Source organism: Leucoraja erinacea, chromosome 33 (assembly GCF_028641065.1).
Source record: "Leucoraja erinacea ecotype New England chromosome 33, Leri_hhj_1, whole genome shotgun sequence".
NCBI lineage: Eukaryota > Metazoa > Chordata > Chondrichthyes > Rajiformes > Rajidae > Leucoraja > Leucoraja erinaceus.
Window position 1 is genome coordinate 22,975,704 of NC_073409.1, and position 20,259 is coordinate 22,995,962.

General features: G+C 45.6%; 1 protein-coding gene across 1 annotated transcript in view; it reads right to left on the bottom strand.

Moving 5' to 3' along the window:
- LOC129712813 (cytosolic carboxypeptidase 1-like) overlaps nucleotides 1-20,259 on the bottom strand; it is a 105,505-nt gene that overhangs the window by 50,401 nt on the left and 34,845 nt on the right. The gene's annotated exons all lie outside the window — the stretch shown is intronic.

The following is a 20,259-nucleotide window of genomic DNA, read 5'->3' on the forward strand; positions in this document are numbered from 1 at the left end:
TAAAAGAAGATATGAGGTTGCTTTGGCAAGTAAGGTGAAAGTAAATCCAAAAGGTTTCTACAGCTATATTAATAGGAAAAGGATAACGAGGCATACAATTGGTCCATTGGAGAGACAGAGTGGACAGCTATCTGCAGAGCCAAAAGAGATGGGGGAGATATTGAACAATTTATTTTCCTCAGTATTCACCAAGATGAAGGATATTGAATTATGTGAGGTAAGGGAAACAAGTAGAGTAGCTATGGATACTATGAGATTCGAAGAAAAAGAAGCACTGACACTTTTGAAAAATATAAAAGTGGATATTCCCTGGGACATTGAGGGAAGTTAGTGTAGAAATAGCATGGGCTATGACAGAAATATTTCAAATGTCATTAGAAACGGGAATAGTACCCGAGGTTACTAGGGAAATTGATGACGGTAAAGCTGTGGATGTTGTCTATATGGACTTTAGTAAGGCCTTTGACAAGGTTCCTCATGGAAGGTTGGTTAAGAAGGTTCAATTGTTGGGTATAAATGCAGGAGTAGCAAGATGGATTCAACAGTGGCTGAATGGGAGACGCCAGAGAGTAATGGTGAATGACTGTTTGTCAGGTTGGAGGCAGGTGACTAGTGGGGTGCCTCAGGGATCTGTGTTGGGTCCTTTGTTGTTTGTCATGTTCATCAATGATCTGGATGAAGGTGTGGTAAATTGGATTAGTAAGTATGCAGATGATACCACGATAGGTGGTGTTGTAGATAATGAAGTAGATTTCCAAAGTCTACAGAGAGATTTAGGCCATTTGGAAGAATGGGCTGAAAGATGGCAGATGGAGTTTAATGCTGATAAGTGTGAGGTGCTACATCTTGGCAGGACAAATCAAAATAGGACGTACATGGTAAATGGTAGCAAATTGAGGAATGCAGTTGAACAGAGGGATCTAGGAATAACCGTGCATAGTTCCCTGAAGGTGGAATCTCATGTAGATAGGGTGGTAAAGAAAGCTTTTGGTGTGCTAGCTTTTATAAATCAGAGCATTGAGTATAGAAGTTGGGATGTACAAGGCATTGGTGAGACCAATTCTGGAGTATGGTGTACAATTTCGGTTGCCCAATTATAGGAAGGATGTCAACAAAATAGAGAGAGTACAGAGGAGATTTACTAGAATGTTGCCTGGGTTTCAACAACGAAGTTACAGAGAAAGGTTGAATAAGATAGGTCTTTATTCTCTGGAACGCAGAAGGTTAAGGGGGGACTTGATAGAGGTCTTTAAAATGATGAGAGGGATAGACAGTTGACGTGGACCAGCTTTTCCCATTGAGAGTAGGGAATTTTCAAACAAGAGGACATGACTTCAGAATTAAGGGACAGAAGTTTATGGGTAACATGAGGAGGAACATCTTTACTCAGAGAGTGGTAGCGGTGTGGAATGAGCTTCCAATGGAAGTGGTGGTGGCAGGTTTGATTTTATAATTTAAAAATAAATTGGATAGGTATATGGATGGGAAAGGAATGGAGGGTTATGGTCTAAGTGCAGGTAGATGGAACTAGGGGCAAATAATTGTTCGGCACGGACTTGTAGGGCCGTGATGGCCTGTTCCGCGCTGTAATTGTTATATGGTTATATATTATATATGGTTATATCCTACACACTAGGGACAGGTTATAATTTGCAGAAGCAATTAACCTACAAACCTGGAGTGTGGGAGGACATCGGAGCACCAGGAGAAAACCTATGCAGTCACAGGGAGAAAGTACAAACTCTATACAGTAGAACCCGTAGTCAGGATTGAATCGGGGTCTCTGGCGCCACTGTGCCTGGCCTAATTGTGGGACACTTCTTATCAGTTCTTCTGCTACTTTTTATCAACTCTGACGGGCTGACAACTATTCACAGCCTTAGTTAAACAGCGAGCCTTTCCAGACCTGTTTGAGGGAGTAATAATGGGACCCCGACATGAATGTGGGTAAAGTCACATGTAGGTAGACCACTCAAAAAATACAAAGTACTGGAGTATCTCAGCGGGTCAGGCAGCATCTCTGGAGGGCATGGATAGGTGACATTTCAGGTCAGGACAATGCATCAGACTGATTGTAGGAGGGAGGAAAGCTGGTAAAATGGTAAAGGTGGGATAAAGCATGGCAAAAGATTGAAGTGCTGGAGTAACTCAGTGAGTCAAGCAGCATCTCTCTAGAACATGCACTGGTGACGTCCCAGGTCTGCAACCCTCTTCAGACACAGTCTGGCAAGTGATAGGTGGCTACAGGTGAGGCCAGTTTTGATTGTCGGATGGGTGAACAAAGACTAGAGATGTAAAGGAGATAAAAGGAGAGTGAGTAGGAATTAAATGGAAAGCCAAAGGGAGGAATATAGGTGGTAGACATCCAGGGGAAGTGGACATTGGGGGGTAGGGGCAGGATAATGGGAGATGGATGCACACCTTGGCACAAGAAAGACACTGGGGAATAGAGGGAATATTACTTAGAATTGGGGAACTCAATATTTATGCATGGGCGGCGTAGTACACAGCTGGTAGAATTGCTGCCTCCCAATGTTAGAGAACCAAGGCTGCTGTCTGTGTGGAGTTCGCACATTCTCCCCATGACCATGTGGGTTTTCTTTGGGTGCTCCAGTTTCCTCCCACATCCCAAAGATGTGCAAACATGTAGTTAATTAGCCTATGTTAATTGCCCTAGTGGTAGGGAGAGGATACTTAATGGAATAACATAGAACTAGTGTGAACCAGCGATCAATAGATTTTAATTGGTGTGGATTTGATGGGCAAAAGAGCCTGTTCCCATGCTGTATCTTTCAATCAATCAATTAATATCAATCAATAGCATTGGTGGTGACCTACCCAAGAGGAATATGAGTTTTCATGTAGCCTTACCCTGGCACAGGAGGCAACTCAGGGAAGCAATGTATAGCAACTGGGAGATCCTGCAGACCTTGGCAAGTGTTGGGTGAAATGTCATCTACTTTATGCTTGGTCTCGCCACGTCAGAAACACTGGATGCAGTACATGAGGTTACACTGGATGCAGTACATGAGGTTACACTGGATGCGGTACATGAGGTTACACTGGATGCGGTACATGAGGTTACACTGGATGCAGTACATGAGGTTACACTGGATGCAGTACATGAGGTTACACTGGATGTGGTACATGAGGTTACACTGGATGCGGTACATGAGGTCACACTGGAAGCGGTACATGAGGTTACACTGGATACGGTACATGAGGTTAGAGAAGGTGCACTTAAACATTTATCTCAAATGAAAGGGCTGCTGGCATCCTTGGATGGAGGAGGTTACATTGGAGAGTATCTGGGGTGGGTCTGGTTTGGGTGAGAAAGGATGAGGGAATCATAGAGTGGAGGATGCAGTCTTTGTGGAAAGCAGAAAGGGAAGATGTTGGGAGTACAGAAGGTGTAGGAAATTGTGGAGAATAATGTGTGGGATGTGGAGGCTGGTCGGGTGAAAGGGGAGGGCTGTGGGAACTCTATCCTTGTTCCGTCTGGGGAGACGGGGAGTGAGAGCAGAACTGCGATAGAGGGAGACACAGGTGAGGAATCATCTTCAACAGCAGCAGGGAAAGCACATGTACAAAATAAAGAGGACATCTTGGATGCACTAGAATGGAAAGTCTCATCTTGGGTGCGTATTGGAGATGGAGCAATTAAGTGTGGGGGATGGTGTCCTTGTAGGAGGCAGGGTGGGAGGAGATGGAGTCCAGATAATTGTTGGGGGTCAGTGGGTTCATAGTAGATAGACACATAAAGCTGGAGTAACTCAGTGGGACAGACAGCATCTCTGGAGAGAAGGAATGGGTGACGCTTCGGGTCGAGACCCTTCTTCAGACGTTCATAGTAAACAGCAATTGATAGTTTGTCACCTGCGTTGGAGATATAACGATCGGGAAAGGGAAGAGAGTTGTCAGAAATAATCCACATAAATTTGAGTGCAGAATGGAAGTTGGTAGTAAAGTTGATGAAAACAATGTGTTCTGCATGGGTGCAAGAGACAGCCCCAATACTGTTGTCGATGTAGCAGAGATAGAATGGAGGGATGGTGCCAGTAAATACCTAGAACTAAGACTGTTTGGCGCAACTGCCAATAAACCGGCATAACTGCGGCCCATGCGAGTGCCCACGGCTACACCTTCAACTTGGAGAAAGTGAGAAGAGTGGAAAGAGAAGTTGTTGAGATGCTGGTGCTAGGGAGCATTAGTAACTTGATGTGGCCTCTGTTCAAGAGGAAATAGAGGGCCCTGGGACCTTCCTGTTGGGAGCTGGAGGTCTAAAGTGATTGGATGTCCATGGTAAAGACGAGGCAATGGGAGCTTGGAAAACGTTTTGAAGTATTGAAGAGCTTGTGAAGTGTCTCAGATGTAGGTCAGAAAGGATTGCACAAGGTTGGGGGGGCGGGGTAGAGGGGGACCAAATAGGATGGAGCTATTTGTAGACGAGTTCAGTGGGGCAGAAGCATGTTCTGAGGGGAGAGAGTGTGAGAGCAGAACTGCGGGACACAGAGGGAGCACCTCATATTCCACTTGGGAAGGATACACACAACGGCATCAACACTGAATTCCCCAACATTAGGTGACTCTTCCCCCACCATGCCTCCTCTGTTTTCTGTGCTCCTCCCAAGTCCACACATTATCCCTCCTCCCCTTTCCTCCCTCCCTGTCTCCTTCCACCTATATCCCTGCCTTGGGTTTTACATTTCAATCCTCTACTCATCTGACACCCATCATTTAGTTTAGTTTAGTTTAGAGATACCGCGCGGAAACAGGCCCTTCAGCCCACCGAGTCCGTGTCAACCAGCGGTTTCCCGCACACTTACGCTATCCTACACACACTGTGGACAATTTACAATTTTACTGAAGCCAATTAATCTACAAACCTGTACATCTTTGGAATGTGGGTGGAAACAGAAGATCTTGGATCACCCGCTGAGTTTCTCCAGCATTTTGTGTACCTTCGATCTTCCAGCATCTGCAGTTCCTTCTTGACCACTTAAAGACAATCTGATTTCCTTACCCAGAGAGAGCAGTGTGAGTATTTATTGAGATCTGGTCGCTGAACGGTTACAATTATTAATGCCAATTTAAATGAATGTAATTTCCCTGCTATGATGGTGGGCTTTGGATTCTGATCTGTGAGGATTATAGCTGGTCTATGATTACTCACCGGGCAATATAATTACCCTGCTACTTTCCCACACATCATCACGCGCAGCCCAGGATGATAATGTTAAAAACCAGATAAGCTGTAAATAAAACTCACAATTACCTGTGTAAATGTTACCCAAGCTGCATCCGCATCTCCTGCTGGGAGTAATTATGCTAATCAACTCTCACCTGAGAATCCAGGCAATCTGTGCTTATTTAGCAAGATTGCCTACAGGGTTAGCCACTTGTTTGAAATGAAAGATACAAATCTGTCTCAATAACTGGCAGTGTGAGGTTTTTTTGTTTTCTAGGACCAGCATTCTAGTTTGACATTTCATTTCATGCCTCTTCTCTCCGTCTTTCCTTCTCTTACACTTTTTGACTTTTCATTTCTGTCCTTTGTCAAACCATTATCCACACCTGTATCCACCTATCACTCGCCAGGTTTCAATATAATTATGGAGAGGGTCAGAGCTGGAGCTGGGTCAGAGTTGAGATTTTTGATTGGAGAAAGGGTAACTTTGATGAGATGCGAGATGATTTAAAAGGAATGAACTGGGACATTTTGTTTTATGGGAAAGATGTAGAAGAGAAATGGAGGACATTTAAAGGGGAAATTTTAAGAGTACAGAATCTTTATGATCCTGTTCGGTTGAAAGGAAACAGTAAAAATTGGAAAGAGCCCTGGTTTTCAAGGGAAATTGGACATCTTGTTCGGAAAAAGAGGGAGATCTACAATAATTATAGGCAGCATGAAGTAAATGAGGTGCTTGAGGAGTATAAGGAATGTAAAAAGAATCTTAAGAAAGAAATTAGAAAAGCTAAAAGAAGATATGAGGTTGCTTTGGCAAGTAAGGTGAAAGTAAATCCAAAGGGTTTCTACAGCTATATTAATAGCAAAAGGATAACGAGGGATAAAATTGGTCCATTGGAGAGCCAGAGTGGACAGTTATCTGCAGAGCCAAAAGAGATGGGGGAGATATTGAATAAATTTTTTTTCTTCGGTATTCACCAAGGAGAAGGATATTGAATTATGTGAGTAAGGGAAACTAGTAGAGTAGCTTTGGATACTATGAGGTTCAAAGTAAAAGAAGTACTGGCACTTTTGAAAAATATAAAAGTGGATAAGTCTCCAGGTCCTGACAGGATATTCCCTAGGACATTGAGGGAAGTTAGTGTAGAAATATCCGGGGCTATGACAGAAATATTTCAAATGTCATTAGAAACGGGAATAGTCCCGGAGGATTGGCGTACTGCGCATGTTGTTCCATTGTTTAAAAAGGGTTCTAAGAGTAAACCTAGCAATTATAGACCTGTTAGTTTGACTTCAGTGGTGGGCAAATTAATGGAAAAGTTACTTAGAGATAATATATATAAGCATCTGGATAAACAGGGTCTGATTAGGACCAGTCAACATGGATTTGTGCCTGGAAGGTGACTAATTTGACTAATTTGACTAATCTTCTTGAATTTTTTGAAGAGGTTACTAGGGAAATTGACAAGGGTAAGGCAGTGGATGTTGTCTATATGGACTTTAGTAAGGCCTTTGAAAAGGTTCCTCATGGAAGGTTGGTTAAGAAGGTTCAACTGTTTGGTATAAATGCAGGAATAGCAAGATGGATTCAACAGTGGCTGAATGGGAGAAGCCAGAGGGCAATGGTGGATGGCTGTTTATCAGGTTGGAGGCAGGTGACTAGTGGGGTGCCTCAGGGATCTGTGTTGGGTCCTTTGTTGTTTGTCATGTACATCAATGATCTGGATGAAGGTGTGGTAAATTGGATTAGTAAGTATGCAGATGATACCAAGATAGGGGGTGTTGTGGATAATGAAGATGATTTCCAAAGTCTACAGAGTGATTTAGGCCATTTGGAAAAATGGGCTGAAAGACGGCAGATGGAGTTTAATGCTGATAAATGTGAGGTGCTACACCTTGGCAGGACAAATCAAAATAGAACGTACATGGTAAATGGTAGGGAATTGAAGAATACAGTTGAACAGAGGGATCTGGGTATAACCGTGCATAGTTCCTTGAAGGTGGAATCTCATATAGATAGGGTGGTAAAGAAAGCTTTTGGTATGCTAGCCTTTATAAATCAGGGCATTGAGTATTGAAGCTGGGATGTAATGTTAAAATTGTACAAGGCATTGGTGAGACCAAATCTGGAGTATGGTGTACAATTTTGGTCGCCCAATTATAGGAAGGATGTCAACAAAATAGAGAGAGTACAGAGGAGATTTACTAGAATGTTGCCTGGGTTTCAACAACTAAGTTACAGAGATAGGTTGAATAAGTTAGGTCTTTATTCTCTGGAGCGCAGAAGGTTAAGGGGGGACTTGATAGAGGTCTTTAAAATGATGAGAGCTATAGACAGAGTTGATGTGGACAAGCTTTTCCCTTTGAGAATAGGGAAGATTCAAACAAGAGGACATGACTTCAGAATTAAGGGACAGAAGTTTAGGGGTAATATGAGGGGGAACTTCTTTACTCAGAGAGTGGTAGCGGTGTGGAATGAGTTTCCAGTGGAAGTGGTGGAGGCAGGTTCATTGGTATCATTTAAAAATAAATTGGATAGGCATATGAGAAGGGAATGGAGGGTTATGGTACGAGTGCAGGCAGGTGGGACTAAGGCAGACAGACTAAGGGGAAAACAAATTTGTTCGGCACGGACTTAGACAGACTAAGGGGAAAAAAAAATTGTTCGGCACGGACTTGTAGGGCCTTGATGGCCTGTTTCCGTGCTGTAATTGTTATATGGTTATATGGTTATAGGTTGTGTCCCACACCCACCTCTCTTCCAGCTTTCTCCATTCTACTACAATCAGGCTGGACAAGGGTCCCAACTTAAAGTTGCTGATCCATGCTCTCCAGAGATGCTGTCTGACCCATTGACTTACTCCGGCACTTTGTATCTCCTCTGTAAACAAGCATCTGCAGTTCCTTGTGTCTACTCTAGTTTGCTTTCCGTTTTGTCCAGTGGGAAAGAAAGGAAATGTGTTGATGTCACCCAGGAGGGAGATGGTCGCCAAGGAGGCTGATCGACTTGTACAAAAATGTAATTTTAAATGTAAAATGTAACCAATGTCCAACAAAGACCAGGACTGTGTAAACAGTGTGCCCTCTCGATAACTGGGAAACATTTGGTCATCAGGTGTGAGATGCTCTTGGGGCTGATGTACTTGGCACAAATGTGGCCTGTTCTTCCCTCCTATGTAACAAGGATAACCCGGGCCGTCTTCCACTTCATCTGGAGGTCAAGAATGGACCGGGTGTGACGGGCCACAATGCACAAGTCGGCAGGCGGCGGGTGTAAAAGTGTGCCCAACATCGCCCTCACTCTGATGGCCACCTTGGGGTGTGGCTGCATCAGGCGGTGCCAAGTGACACTACCTGGTGAAGTGTCAGTACCTGCTGAGGTTCTACCTGTCCCCCGTGTTGCGAAGGATGGGCCTGGTGCAGAATGTCAGCTGGACATTACCACACTACCTCTCATTTGTGGAAAGTTCTTCCAGAACAACACCTTTGACCACAGGTTTATTGGCCAGTGGTCAGCACGGAATATCCTGGAGGCACTGAAATACAAGGACTCGATGGTTCCTGTGCTGTGGCTCACTCAGAAGACTGCCCAGCTTAACTGGTGAAATGCCCCATTGCCAGAACTCACTAACAAGCACCTTGACGAGTCCGTGCCGACCAGCGATCCCCGCACACTAACACTATCCTGCACATCAGGGACAAATTGGGAGTGGTAGCGGTGTGGAATGAGCTGCCAGTGGAAGTGGTGGAGGCAGGTTCGTTGGTATCATTTAAAAATAAATTGGATAGGCATATGGATGAGAAGGGAATGGAGGGTTATGGTATGAGTGCAGGCAGGTGGGACTAAGGGAAAAAAAAGTTGTTCGGCACGGACTTGTAGGGCCGAGATGGCCTGTTTCCGTGCTGTAATCCTTATATGGTTATATGGTTAAATTACAAAAATTTTACCAAGCTAATTAACCGACAAATCTGTACGGCTGTGGAGTATGAGAGGAACTGGGAGAAAACCCACGCGGGTCACGGGGTGAACGCACAAACTCTGTACAGACAGCACCCATAGTCAGGATCGAACCCGGGTCTCTAGCTCTGTGAGGCAGCAACACTGCCACTGCGCCACCGTGCCGCCAATATTGAGTACTATGTTTACTAACCTGTTCTGTAGTTGCAAGTGAGAACGTTGTTGTCCATGCCGGTACATATGTCTATAAAACACTCTTGACTTGGCTTACGTTAGTGGAGACTATCCCGGGGTTAAGAACGCTTGACTCATGAACACCCTACCAATGAACAAGCTCCCATTATATCCTTAATTTCAAAAGTCTGAGGTACATTTGTTCATACGAGCAACAAAACTAGTTTATTCTTTCTCCGCTCTAAGTAATTAATCGTTCTTATCTGTTTTATGCCCTTTTTCTATCATTTACTGCTATCATTTACATTTAGTCTCCACACGAAGTGAGTTCTGTGCACTATTTGTCTTATGGATAACATGACTGATAGATATTTGTGCAAAGGGATGGCATTCTTTTTGCCCAGGGACCATGTGTAACATCATCACACACACACACCGCTGCACATTCCCTGTAGCACACAGTTAATGGGACTGGGGAGGTCCCACCAAGTGAGACAGGGTCTCCAGGCAAGTTAGCGCTCAGTTTTGGTTTTAGCAGAGCCAGGGTCAGTGTCTGCCTGTTGGGCTCACTTAACTAACGTCAGGAGTCTGTCAGTTCTGTCCTGTCCTGCTGAGTTACTCCAGCATTTTGTGTCTGTCTGTCAGTTCTATCCTTGTGTCTCAGCCACACAATTAACGCTGGTGAACAGGGCGTGTAGGAGCAGAAGGGCATTCCTAATGAAAGCCTACTATTCCCTCACTCTGCCATTGGTCAGAGTCCTTATTCTCATCAATTACAACTGAACGACTAGTTGCTTCCCGCAACATTATCAGACACTCCAAACATAGAAACATAGAAATTAGGTGCAGGAGTAGGCCATTCGGCCCTTCGAGCCTGCACCGCCATTCAATATGATCATGGCTGATTATCCAACTCAGTATCCCGTACCTGCCTTCTCTCCATACCCTCTGATCTCCTTAGCCACAAGGGCCACATCTAACTCCCTCTTAAATATAGCCAATGAACTGGCCTCGACTACCCTCTGTGGCAGAGAGTTCCAGAGATTCACCACTCTCTGTGTGAAAAAAGTTCTTCTCATCTCGGTTTTAAAGGATTTCCCCCTTATCCATAAGCTGTGACCCCTTGTCCTGGACTTCCCCAACATCAGGAGTAATCTTCCTGCATCTAGCCTGACCAACCCCTTAAGAATTTTGTAAGTTTCTATAAGATCCCCTCTCAATCTCCTAAATTCTAGAGAGTATAAACCAAGTCTATCCAGTCTTTCTTCATAAGACAGTCCTGACATCCCAGGAATCAGTCTGGCGAACCTTCTCTGCACTCCCTCTATGGCAATAATGTCTTCTTCAGATTTGGAGACCAAAACTGTACGCAATACTCCAGGTGTGGTCTCACCAAGACCCTGTACAACTGCAGTAGAACCTCCCTGCTCCTGTACTCATCCTTTTGCTATGAAAGCTAACATACCATTCGCTTTCTTCACTGCCTGCTGCACCTGCATGCCTACTTTCAATGACTGGTGTACCATGACCCCCAGGTCTCGCTGCGTCTCCCCTTTTCCTAGTTGGCCACCATTTAGATAATAGTCTGCTTTCCTGTTTTTGCCACCAAAATGGATAACCTTACATTTATGTTCTGCCCCACAACTCCTTCATCCCAACCAACCATTGCCTGACCCAACAATTTCCAGGGTCAGCAAGCCTGCTGCAACCAAGACCCGCTCACATTAGAATCAGGATGGCCACAGCAGGCTTGTCCATTCTCATGAAACAGTCTCTTTCTCCTCAAATACGTGTCTTTTAATTTGTGTAGTTTAGTTTGGTTTAGTTTAGTTTACTTTAGAGATACAGCGCGGTAACACGCCCTTCGGCCCATCGAGTCCGCACTGACCAGTGATCCCCGCACATCTAGGGCCAATTTTTAAATATTTATACCAAGCCAATTAACCTACAAACCTGTACGTCTTTGGGGTGTGGAAGGAAAGCTAAATTTTCGGAGAAATCCCAATTCAAGTTACGGAGAGAAGGTACAAACAAGCACTGTACAGACAAGCACCTGTAGCCACGATAAGGCAGCAACTCAACCATTGCGCCACTGTGCCCCCCATTCTGTTAGCACAACTTGAGTAAACATAGTCAACAGAGGGACGGTACAGATTAACACCTTCGGTATGCCCAGAAAGCCTGGTCTTCATTGTTCCCAACAGCACTCGCTGTCTGAAGCATGTTTCCACGCTGGAACCCTTTGTCGAGAGTCAGCACATTAGGATCATAATCGCTGACATTTGGAAGAATGAGAGATGATCTCAATGAAATGTACAAAATATTCTGAGGACTTGACAGGATGGATTTGGAGATAATGCCACACCTCACTGGGATATGTAGAACCAGGAGTCACAGTCTCAGAATACAGCGTGGGAATGAACTACAGAAGGTAGATACTCACCATCGTGGGGCTGGCCGGCCTCGGAGCGTGGGGAGCGGTGGTGACTCGCTGCTGTGACTCGACTCCTGGGGCCCGGAGGCTCCAGCAACGCAATCGCAGGTCCGGTGAACTGGGACATCGGGAGCTCGCGGGTCCGGGGGGAGAGAGAGACCGCTTCCCGGAGCTCCGGCAACGCGACTTCTCCAGCCCGTGTCGCGGGGTTGGAACGACCCGGAGCGGGACCGTACATCACCCAGCGCGGCTTCATGGCCGTGGGACTCACCATCACCTGTGGTGGTTCCAACCTTGTACTTTGAGACCGGGAGCGGGGCCGTAAATCGCCCCGCGCGGCCTAAAATGGCCGTGGGACTTATCATCACCCGCCTGGGGCTTGGACATCGGGAGAGAAATTGAGAGCAGGGGAGAGAAAATACAGTGGGTTCACTGTGATGGATGTTTGTGTGAATTTAATTGTGTGTATGTCTGTAGGACATTGTCCTTGTTTGTATGGCTGTGTAAACAAAATTTCGTTTTAGTCTCACTGGGGCTCAAATGACAATAAATTTGTATTGTATTGTATTGTATTGTATTGTATTGTATTGTATTGTATTGTATTGTACCCTTCCTCAGACTGAAGAAGCCTGAAGAAGGGTTCCGACACAAAACGTAACCCATCCTTTTTCTCCAGAGATGCTGCCTGAGCCACTGGGTCACATACTTGTTTATTCAGCAATAAGATTGGGTGAAATCTCAGTTAGTGAGATTCTTCAAGAGAGAGAGCAATAGAATTTGTCTGATAAATACATCAAACATATGTGGTTAGTTCAGTTTAGTTTAGGGTAGAGACAGAGTACGGAAACAGGCCCTTCGGCCCACTGGGTCCATGCTGAGCACCAATCAAACATACACATGACATCTATGTTATACCACTTTCTCATCCACTCCCAACAAGTTTACAGAGGGCTAATTAATCAACAAACCCACACGTCTTTGGGATGTGGGAGGAAACCGGAGAACCCAGAGGAAATCCATGCAGTCACAGGGAGAACGTACAAACTTCACACAGTCAGGATGGAAGAGAGGTCCCTGGTGGTGTGAGGTAGAGGCTCTACTGTAGTATAGGAATGTACAGTGAAAGATTATGTGTAATCCCACTGAATGACAGAGCAGGTGTGAGGAGTCTGATAGTTTACTCCTGTGTGCATGATGTGTTTATGTAAAGCTAACACAGAAGCGATGAATTCACCGGCATCAGTCCCTTTAAGACCCAGTCATTCAGGAACACAACACAACAACTGTGCCTTTAAGACAGCGTGCAAGACAGATGTTGGCATTACCACGACTCCAGCAAGGTGTCAGATAAATCAATCACACCCCGTAAATTGATCACACCTCAAACAGCCTGAAGCTGATTAATGAGGCCCAGTCTTATCCATCTGCAACGCAGTGCATGCAAATGCCGTTGATATCATTTATCTGCTGCCAGGGTGGGTGATCAATGAGGTAATAGATGGCAGAGCTGGGATTACCTGCACAATAGACAGCACAGGCAGTACGAGGCTCAGACTCCACTGGTAAATCAGCAGCAGAGAAATAAATCACAGCATCAAAGAACTGACTACACTATAAAGACTAAAACTCCTTTTTTTGACAAAATCAGATTGTGTTCTTAAACAACATTTACTATCTTCAACAATAACAGTTAGACCTTGTCTCTCTCTCTCTCTCTCTCTCTCTCTCTCTCTCTCTCTCTCTCTCTCTCTCTCTCTCTCTCTCTCTCTCTCTCTCTCTCTCTCTCTCTCTCTCTCTCTCTCTCTCTCTCTCTCTCTCTCTCTCTCTCTCTCTCTCTCTCTCTCTCTCTCTCTCTCTCTCTCATTCTCTCCCCTCCCTCTCCCTCTCCTCCTACATCTCCCTCTACCCCACCCTTGCCCTCTCTCTACCTCCCCCCCGCTCCCCCCCCCCCCCCCCCTCTCCCCCTCACCCTCTCCCTCCCCCCCTTCCTCCGTCTTCCTCTCCCTCCCAGCCCCACTCTCTCCCTCCAACCAGTCCCCTTCCCCTTCTCCCCCGCACCCCCCTTTTCTTACCCCCCCCCCCCCCCACGTCCCTGTGCCCCACCTGGATTCACACCTATTTCTACACTCACCCTCTCCTTACACCTACATTCCTTCCTCTGACTTCACAATTCACAACTCTTCAATCCTTTTCTCTCACACCTGTTTTTTTTAATTTCTGGTCCAACCACCCGTCTATCAAAAGCCACCCTCACCTGTGTTCACCTATTACCTGCCAGGCTTGGTTCTTCTCTGCCTCTCTTCCAGCTTTCACCCCTCCCACCACCTCAGGCAGTCTGACCTGAAATGTCACCTGCCTATTTTTTCCAGAGATGCTGCCTGGCCGGTTGAGTTACTCCAGCTTCTCGTATCTTTACTTGTTTTATCCCAACTGACTTGTTATGGACAGATTCAAACGGGCGGCAAGGTGCAGCAGCAGTAGAGTTGCTGCCTTACAGCACTAGAGACCCGGGTTCAATCCTGACTATGGGTGCTGTCTGTATGGAGTTTGTACGTTTTCCTTGTGATCTGCGTGGGTTTTCTCCGGGATCTCCAGTTTCCTCCCATTCTCCAAAGACGTACAGGTTTGTAGGTTAATTGGCTTGGTATAAGTGTAAATTGTCCCGTGTGTGTGTAGGATAGTGTTAATGTGCAGGGATTGCTGGTCAGCGCAGACTCGGTGGGCTGAAGGGCCTGTTTCTGCGCTGTATCTGTAAACTAAACTGCAGTAAACAAAGATGTTTATCAGATTATGTAAATCATCCAAAGAACCAGCATTTCATAAATTTCTTTAAAACTTTTTAAAAAGTGCTTTTTGTCTTTTAACATTACCGACACAAGGGTAATGACAGCAGGGGAAGGACACAAAAGGATATATTGCACCATCCAACAAGCTTACTAAATGTGCAGGATGTGATGTGTGTCAGAAATAGATTGGGAATTGGGAAGACACATTCATCGATGGTATGCTGTCAGCACACAACGCTTGAACATGTTTGTGGTGTGTTTAGTTTAGTTTAGTTTAGAGATATAACGTGGAAAAAGGCCCTTCAGCCCACAGAGTCTGCACTGACCAACGGGTCCCCGCATACTAACGCCATCCTACACACACACCAGGGACAATTTGTTACATTTATACCAAGCCAATTAACCTGCAAACCCGTACATCTTTGGAGTGTGGGAGAAAACAGAAGATCTCGAAGAAAACCCACACGGTCACGGGGAGAACGTACAAACTCCGTACAGACAGCACCCATAGTTGGGATCGAACCCGGGTCTCAGGCGCTATAAGCGCTGTAAGGTAGCAACTCTACTGCTGCGCCACCGTGCCACCCTTGTTCTGAATCTTTTTATACCTAGTTTCCCTCTCTCTTGACCCTCAGTCTGAAGAAAGGTCTCGAACTGAAACATCACCTATTCCTTTTCTCCTGAGAGTTACTCCAGCTTTTTGTGTCTACTAACTTATTCCAACTAGACTGCAGTACAAATACACAATGCCTTACATTTTACTAAGTATTGAGACATAAGGAACTGCAGATGATGCAATCCCGAGTGAAACACAGTGTGCTGGAGGAACCCTATGGGTCCGGCAGCACCCGGGGAAGGATGACGTTTCAGGTCGGGACTCTTCTTCAGAAGGAGGGAGCTGACTAACCTGTTCACTGGCAAAAAATATTTTACTATTGGCCATGGCCTGAGTATACAGGTTAATAAGTATGGTTGATTTGTATAATGAATCCAGAAGAAGTGAGATGCACATAATTTGTACATTGAATCATTCCTGCTAGGTCCACGAATGTGGCTTGAACGTGTGGCAGGTTTACTACATTCAGAGCCCAGACTGGGAGGAAGTCTTGGTGGAAGCAACATTAAATGTCATTCTGCTGATGGAAGTGAGTGAGAATTCGGGATGGATTTTGGCGTGGGTGTGAGAATTGTAGCTGAAGCTTGAATGAAAGTGGGAGCAGACTGCTGTGGGATTGGAGGGAATAGTTCCCACCTCAATACCCATGGAGATTGTTTATGAATGTTACAGGAGGCAGGGCTTGCAGAACATACACCTTCAGTAAAGAGAGATACAAAGTGCTGGTGTAACTGAGCGGGTCTGGCAGCATCTCTGGAGAAATAGGATCCATTACTCCAGTTCTTTGTGTCTCGCTTTGGTATAAACCAACAGTTCTACACAATTGTTCTGCATACATTTGAGCATTATTTTGTTTAAAGTTGGTTAGGCTGAATGTAGCCACATAGTGAAAAAAAATGAAATGAAATGATTCAATTTATTGTCATTGTCAGTGTACAGTACAGAGACAACGAAATGCATTTTTAGCATCTCCCTTGAAAGGGAGACACAGGGCGTCGCGGTGTGCCCGCGCCTGCCGCCGTAACATTCCATTACAGGCAAAGGTGGGTGAAGTGTCTTGCCCAAGGACACAACGACAGTATGCACTCCAAGCGGGAATTGAACCGGCTACCTTCCGGTCGCCAGCCGAAGCTTCAATAAACATTGTGGTGGCAAAATATAACCTTGCTGCTCAAATGAATGAACTTTGAATCAATATTGAATGTCCATTACTTGCATGTAGGCATTTTATCCGTTTTTTTTCTGATAACAGACCAATCTTTCTCACATGTTACTTACACCTTATCTTTCTCCACAACCCCTCCATCAGTTGGGCAAGTCAGAACACTCACCCAAAGGGCACAATGCCTGAGTGGAAGTTATCTGTTTTTCTCAGTATAGGCCTGAGGCTCCCAGTGGAGCCCAGGCGCCAACAGCACATACAGCTCGGATCAGAAGAGAGAACTTGGGGTAGGGCTGGAGTTGAGTTTGAGTTGAGTTTGTATTGCGTTTAGTTCATTGTCATGTGTATCGAGGTACAGTGAAAAACTTTTGTTTTGTGCTAACCAGTCAGCGGAAAGACTACACATGATTACAATCAAGCCATCCACAGTGTACAGGTACATGACAAAGGGAACAACGTGAATGACATTTAGTGGACGATACAGCCAGCCATAAAGAATGCCTGAAAGGAGATTACGAAGAGCAGATTTGAAGTATGAAATGTTGCTATCGGAATAGAAATTTAACAGAGTGGAACGAATGTAAAGCGCGATTGCTGTGACCAGTACACAAAGAGTTGCCTGGGGTGGACGCCATCTTGGATCCTAAGATCAACACTCCAGGTCTTCACCAGGAGAACATCCACTTCAAATTGTGACAGGTTTACTACACTGGGCCCACATTCTTTCCACTTCCTTCTGCCAATGCTGCCTGACCTGTTGAGTGTTTCCAGCATTTTCTGTTTTTATTGTTGCAAAAGCACATCTGGTGTTGTCAAGACTCGAGCACCTGAGCTATAGGGAGAGGTTGGGCAGGCTAGGACTTTATTCCTGGAAGGGAAAAGATTTAATAGGCCCCTGAGGAACAACTTTTTCACACAGAGGTTGATGGGTATATAGAATTTGGTGCCAGAGAAGGTAGTTGAGTCAGGTGCATGACAACATGAAAAAGACTTGGGGACAGGTACATGGATAGGAACGGTTTAGAGGATTATGGGCCAAATATTCTAGCTTCAGGCACCATGGTTGCCATGCACGATGGGCCGAAGGGCCTATTTCCGTACTGTATGACTCCATGATTCATTGTAATCCCTCAGGGCTGTGATGTAAGACTACCATCCCTCAAGAAGACTGCAAAAAGTGGTGCACTCTGCCCAATCCATCACAGGTTCTGACCTCCCACCATTGAAGGGATCTACAAGAGACACTACCTAAAAAAGCGAGCGAGCATCATCAGAGATCTATACTAATCTGGCCACAGATTCATTCCCTCTTGTCATTGGAAAGAAGATACAGGAACAGCTTCTTCCCTTCAGTGATCAGGCTATTATACACTACAACCACAAATACTGTAAGCTCTGAACTACACTGAATTGGGGGACATTGGTTTTGTCGTGTGTGTGTATAAATATGTGTTTGTGTGTGTATATATAGACATACACAGTAGGGTACGTCAAACAATCCTTGTTCCAGGCATACACTGGCTCCAAATCCAAGGCGTAGCTATGGTCACTCACATGGGCCCCAGCTATGTCTGCCTCCTATTTAGAGTACATCGAACAATCCCTGTTCCAGGTGTACACTGGCCCTATCCCCGAACTCTACCTCCACTACATTGACAACTGCATCGGTGCTAGCTCCTGCACCCATGCAGCACTCACTGACTTCATTAGCTTTACTTCTATTTTCCATCCTGCACTCAAATTTACTTTGACCATCTCCGACATCTCCCTACTATTTTTTGATCTCACAGTCTCCATCACAGGAGATAGACTATCGACTGACATGTATTATAAACGCACTTTCCCACAGCTATCTAGACCACACTTCTTCCCACCCTGCTTCTTGTAAAGACTCTATCCCCTACTCCCAATTCCTCCATCTATGCCGCATCTGCGCCCAAGATGAGTTGTTCCATGCCAGAGCATTGGAGATGTCCTCATTCTTTAGGGAACAGGGATTCCCCTCTTCCATCATAGATGAGGCCCTCACTAGGGTCTCCTCGATATCCCGCAGCTCCACCCTTGCTCTCCCTCCCCGAGTCACAATAGGGACCGAGTCCCCTGGTCCTCACCTTCTACCCCATCGGCCGCCGTATACAGCACATAATCCTCTGGCATTTTTGCCACCACCAAAAGCATTCCATCACAAATCACATCTTCCCATCACCACCCCTTTCCGCTTTCTGCAGAGACCATTCCGTCTGCAACTCCCTGGTCAACTCGTCCCTTCCCACCCAAACCACCCCCTCCCCAGGTACTTTCCCCTGCAACTGCACGAGATGCAACACCTGTCCCTATTTCTCACCGCTCACCTCCATCCAAGGACCCTGGCAGTCTTTTCAGATAAGGTAGAGGTTCCCTTGCACCTCCTCCAACCCCATCTATTGTATCCACTGTTCCAGGTGTGGACTCCTGTATCTCATCGAGGCAGAGCGCAGACTCGGCGATCGTTTCGCTAAACACCTCCGCTCAGTCCGCCTTAACCTAGCTAATCTCCCGGTTGCTCAGCACTTTAACTCCCCCTCCCATTCCCAATCTGACCTGTCTGTCCTGGGCCTCCTCCATTGTTAGAGTGAGGCCCAGCGCATATTGGAGGAATAGCACCTCATATATCACATGGGCAGCTTACACCCCAGTGGTATGAATATTGACATCTAGTTTAGTTTAGATATACAATGTGAAAACAGGTCCTTCGGCCCACTGAGTCCACACTTACCAATGATCCCCCCACATTAACACTATCTTACACACACATGGGACAATTTACACTTATACCAAGCCAATTAACCAACAAACCTGTACAACTTTGGAGTGTGGGAGGAAACCAAAGATCTCGGAGAAAACCCACGCAGGTCACGGGGAAAATGCCAGTGCTGTAAGCATTGTACCATCCAGCGCTGCAAGCATTGTAAGGTAGCAATTCTACTGCTGCACCACCATGCCATCCAACTTCAAGTAACCTTTGCTTCCCTCTCTCTCCATCCCTCCCCACTTCCCAATGGAGACTATCCCGGGGTTAAGAACGCTTGACTCATGAACACCCTACCAACGAACAAGCTCCCATTATATCCGTAATTCAAAAGTCTGAGGTACATTTGTTCATATGAGCAACAAAACTAGTTTATTCTTTCTCCGCTCTAAGTAATTAATCTTTCTTATATGTTTTATGCCTTTTTGCTATCATTTACTGCTATCATTTACATTTAGTCTCCACACGAAGTGAGTTCTGTGCACTATTTGTCTTATGGATAACATGACTGATAGATGTTTGTGCAAAGGGATGGCATTCTTGTTGCCCAGGGACCATGTGTAACATCATCACACACACACACACTGCTGCACATTCCCTGGAGCACACAGTTAATGGGACTGGGGAGGTCCCACCAAGTGAGACAGGGTCTCCAGGCAAGTTAGCGTTCAGTTTTGGTTTTAGCAGAGCCAGGGTCAGTGTCTGCCTGTTGGGCTCACTTAACTAACGTCAGGAGTCTGTCAGTTCTGTCCTGTCCTGCTGAGTTACTCCAGCATTTTGTGTCAGTTTTATCCTTGTGTCTCAGCCAAGGTTCTCAGGCTACAGCTAACCCAACAGGTGAAAGATGGGCCGATTCCACATTATTAACGCTGGTGAACAGGGCGTGTAGGAGCAGAAGGGCATTCCTAATGAAAGCCTACTATTCCCTCATTCTGCCATTGTCCTTATACTCAACAATTCCCTCACTCTGCCATGAGTCCTTATTCTCAACAATTACAAATGAACAACTAGTTGCTTCCCCCAACATTATCAGACACTCCAAACATCTTCTGTTTTGCCCCACAACTCCTTCATCCCAACCAACCATCGCCTGACCCAACCTTTTCCAGGGTCAGGAAGCCTGCTGCAACCAAGACCCGCTCACATAAGAATC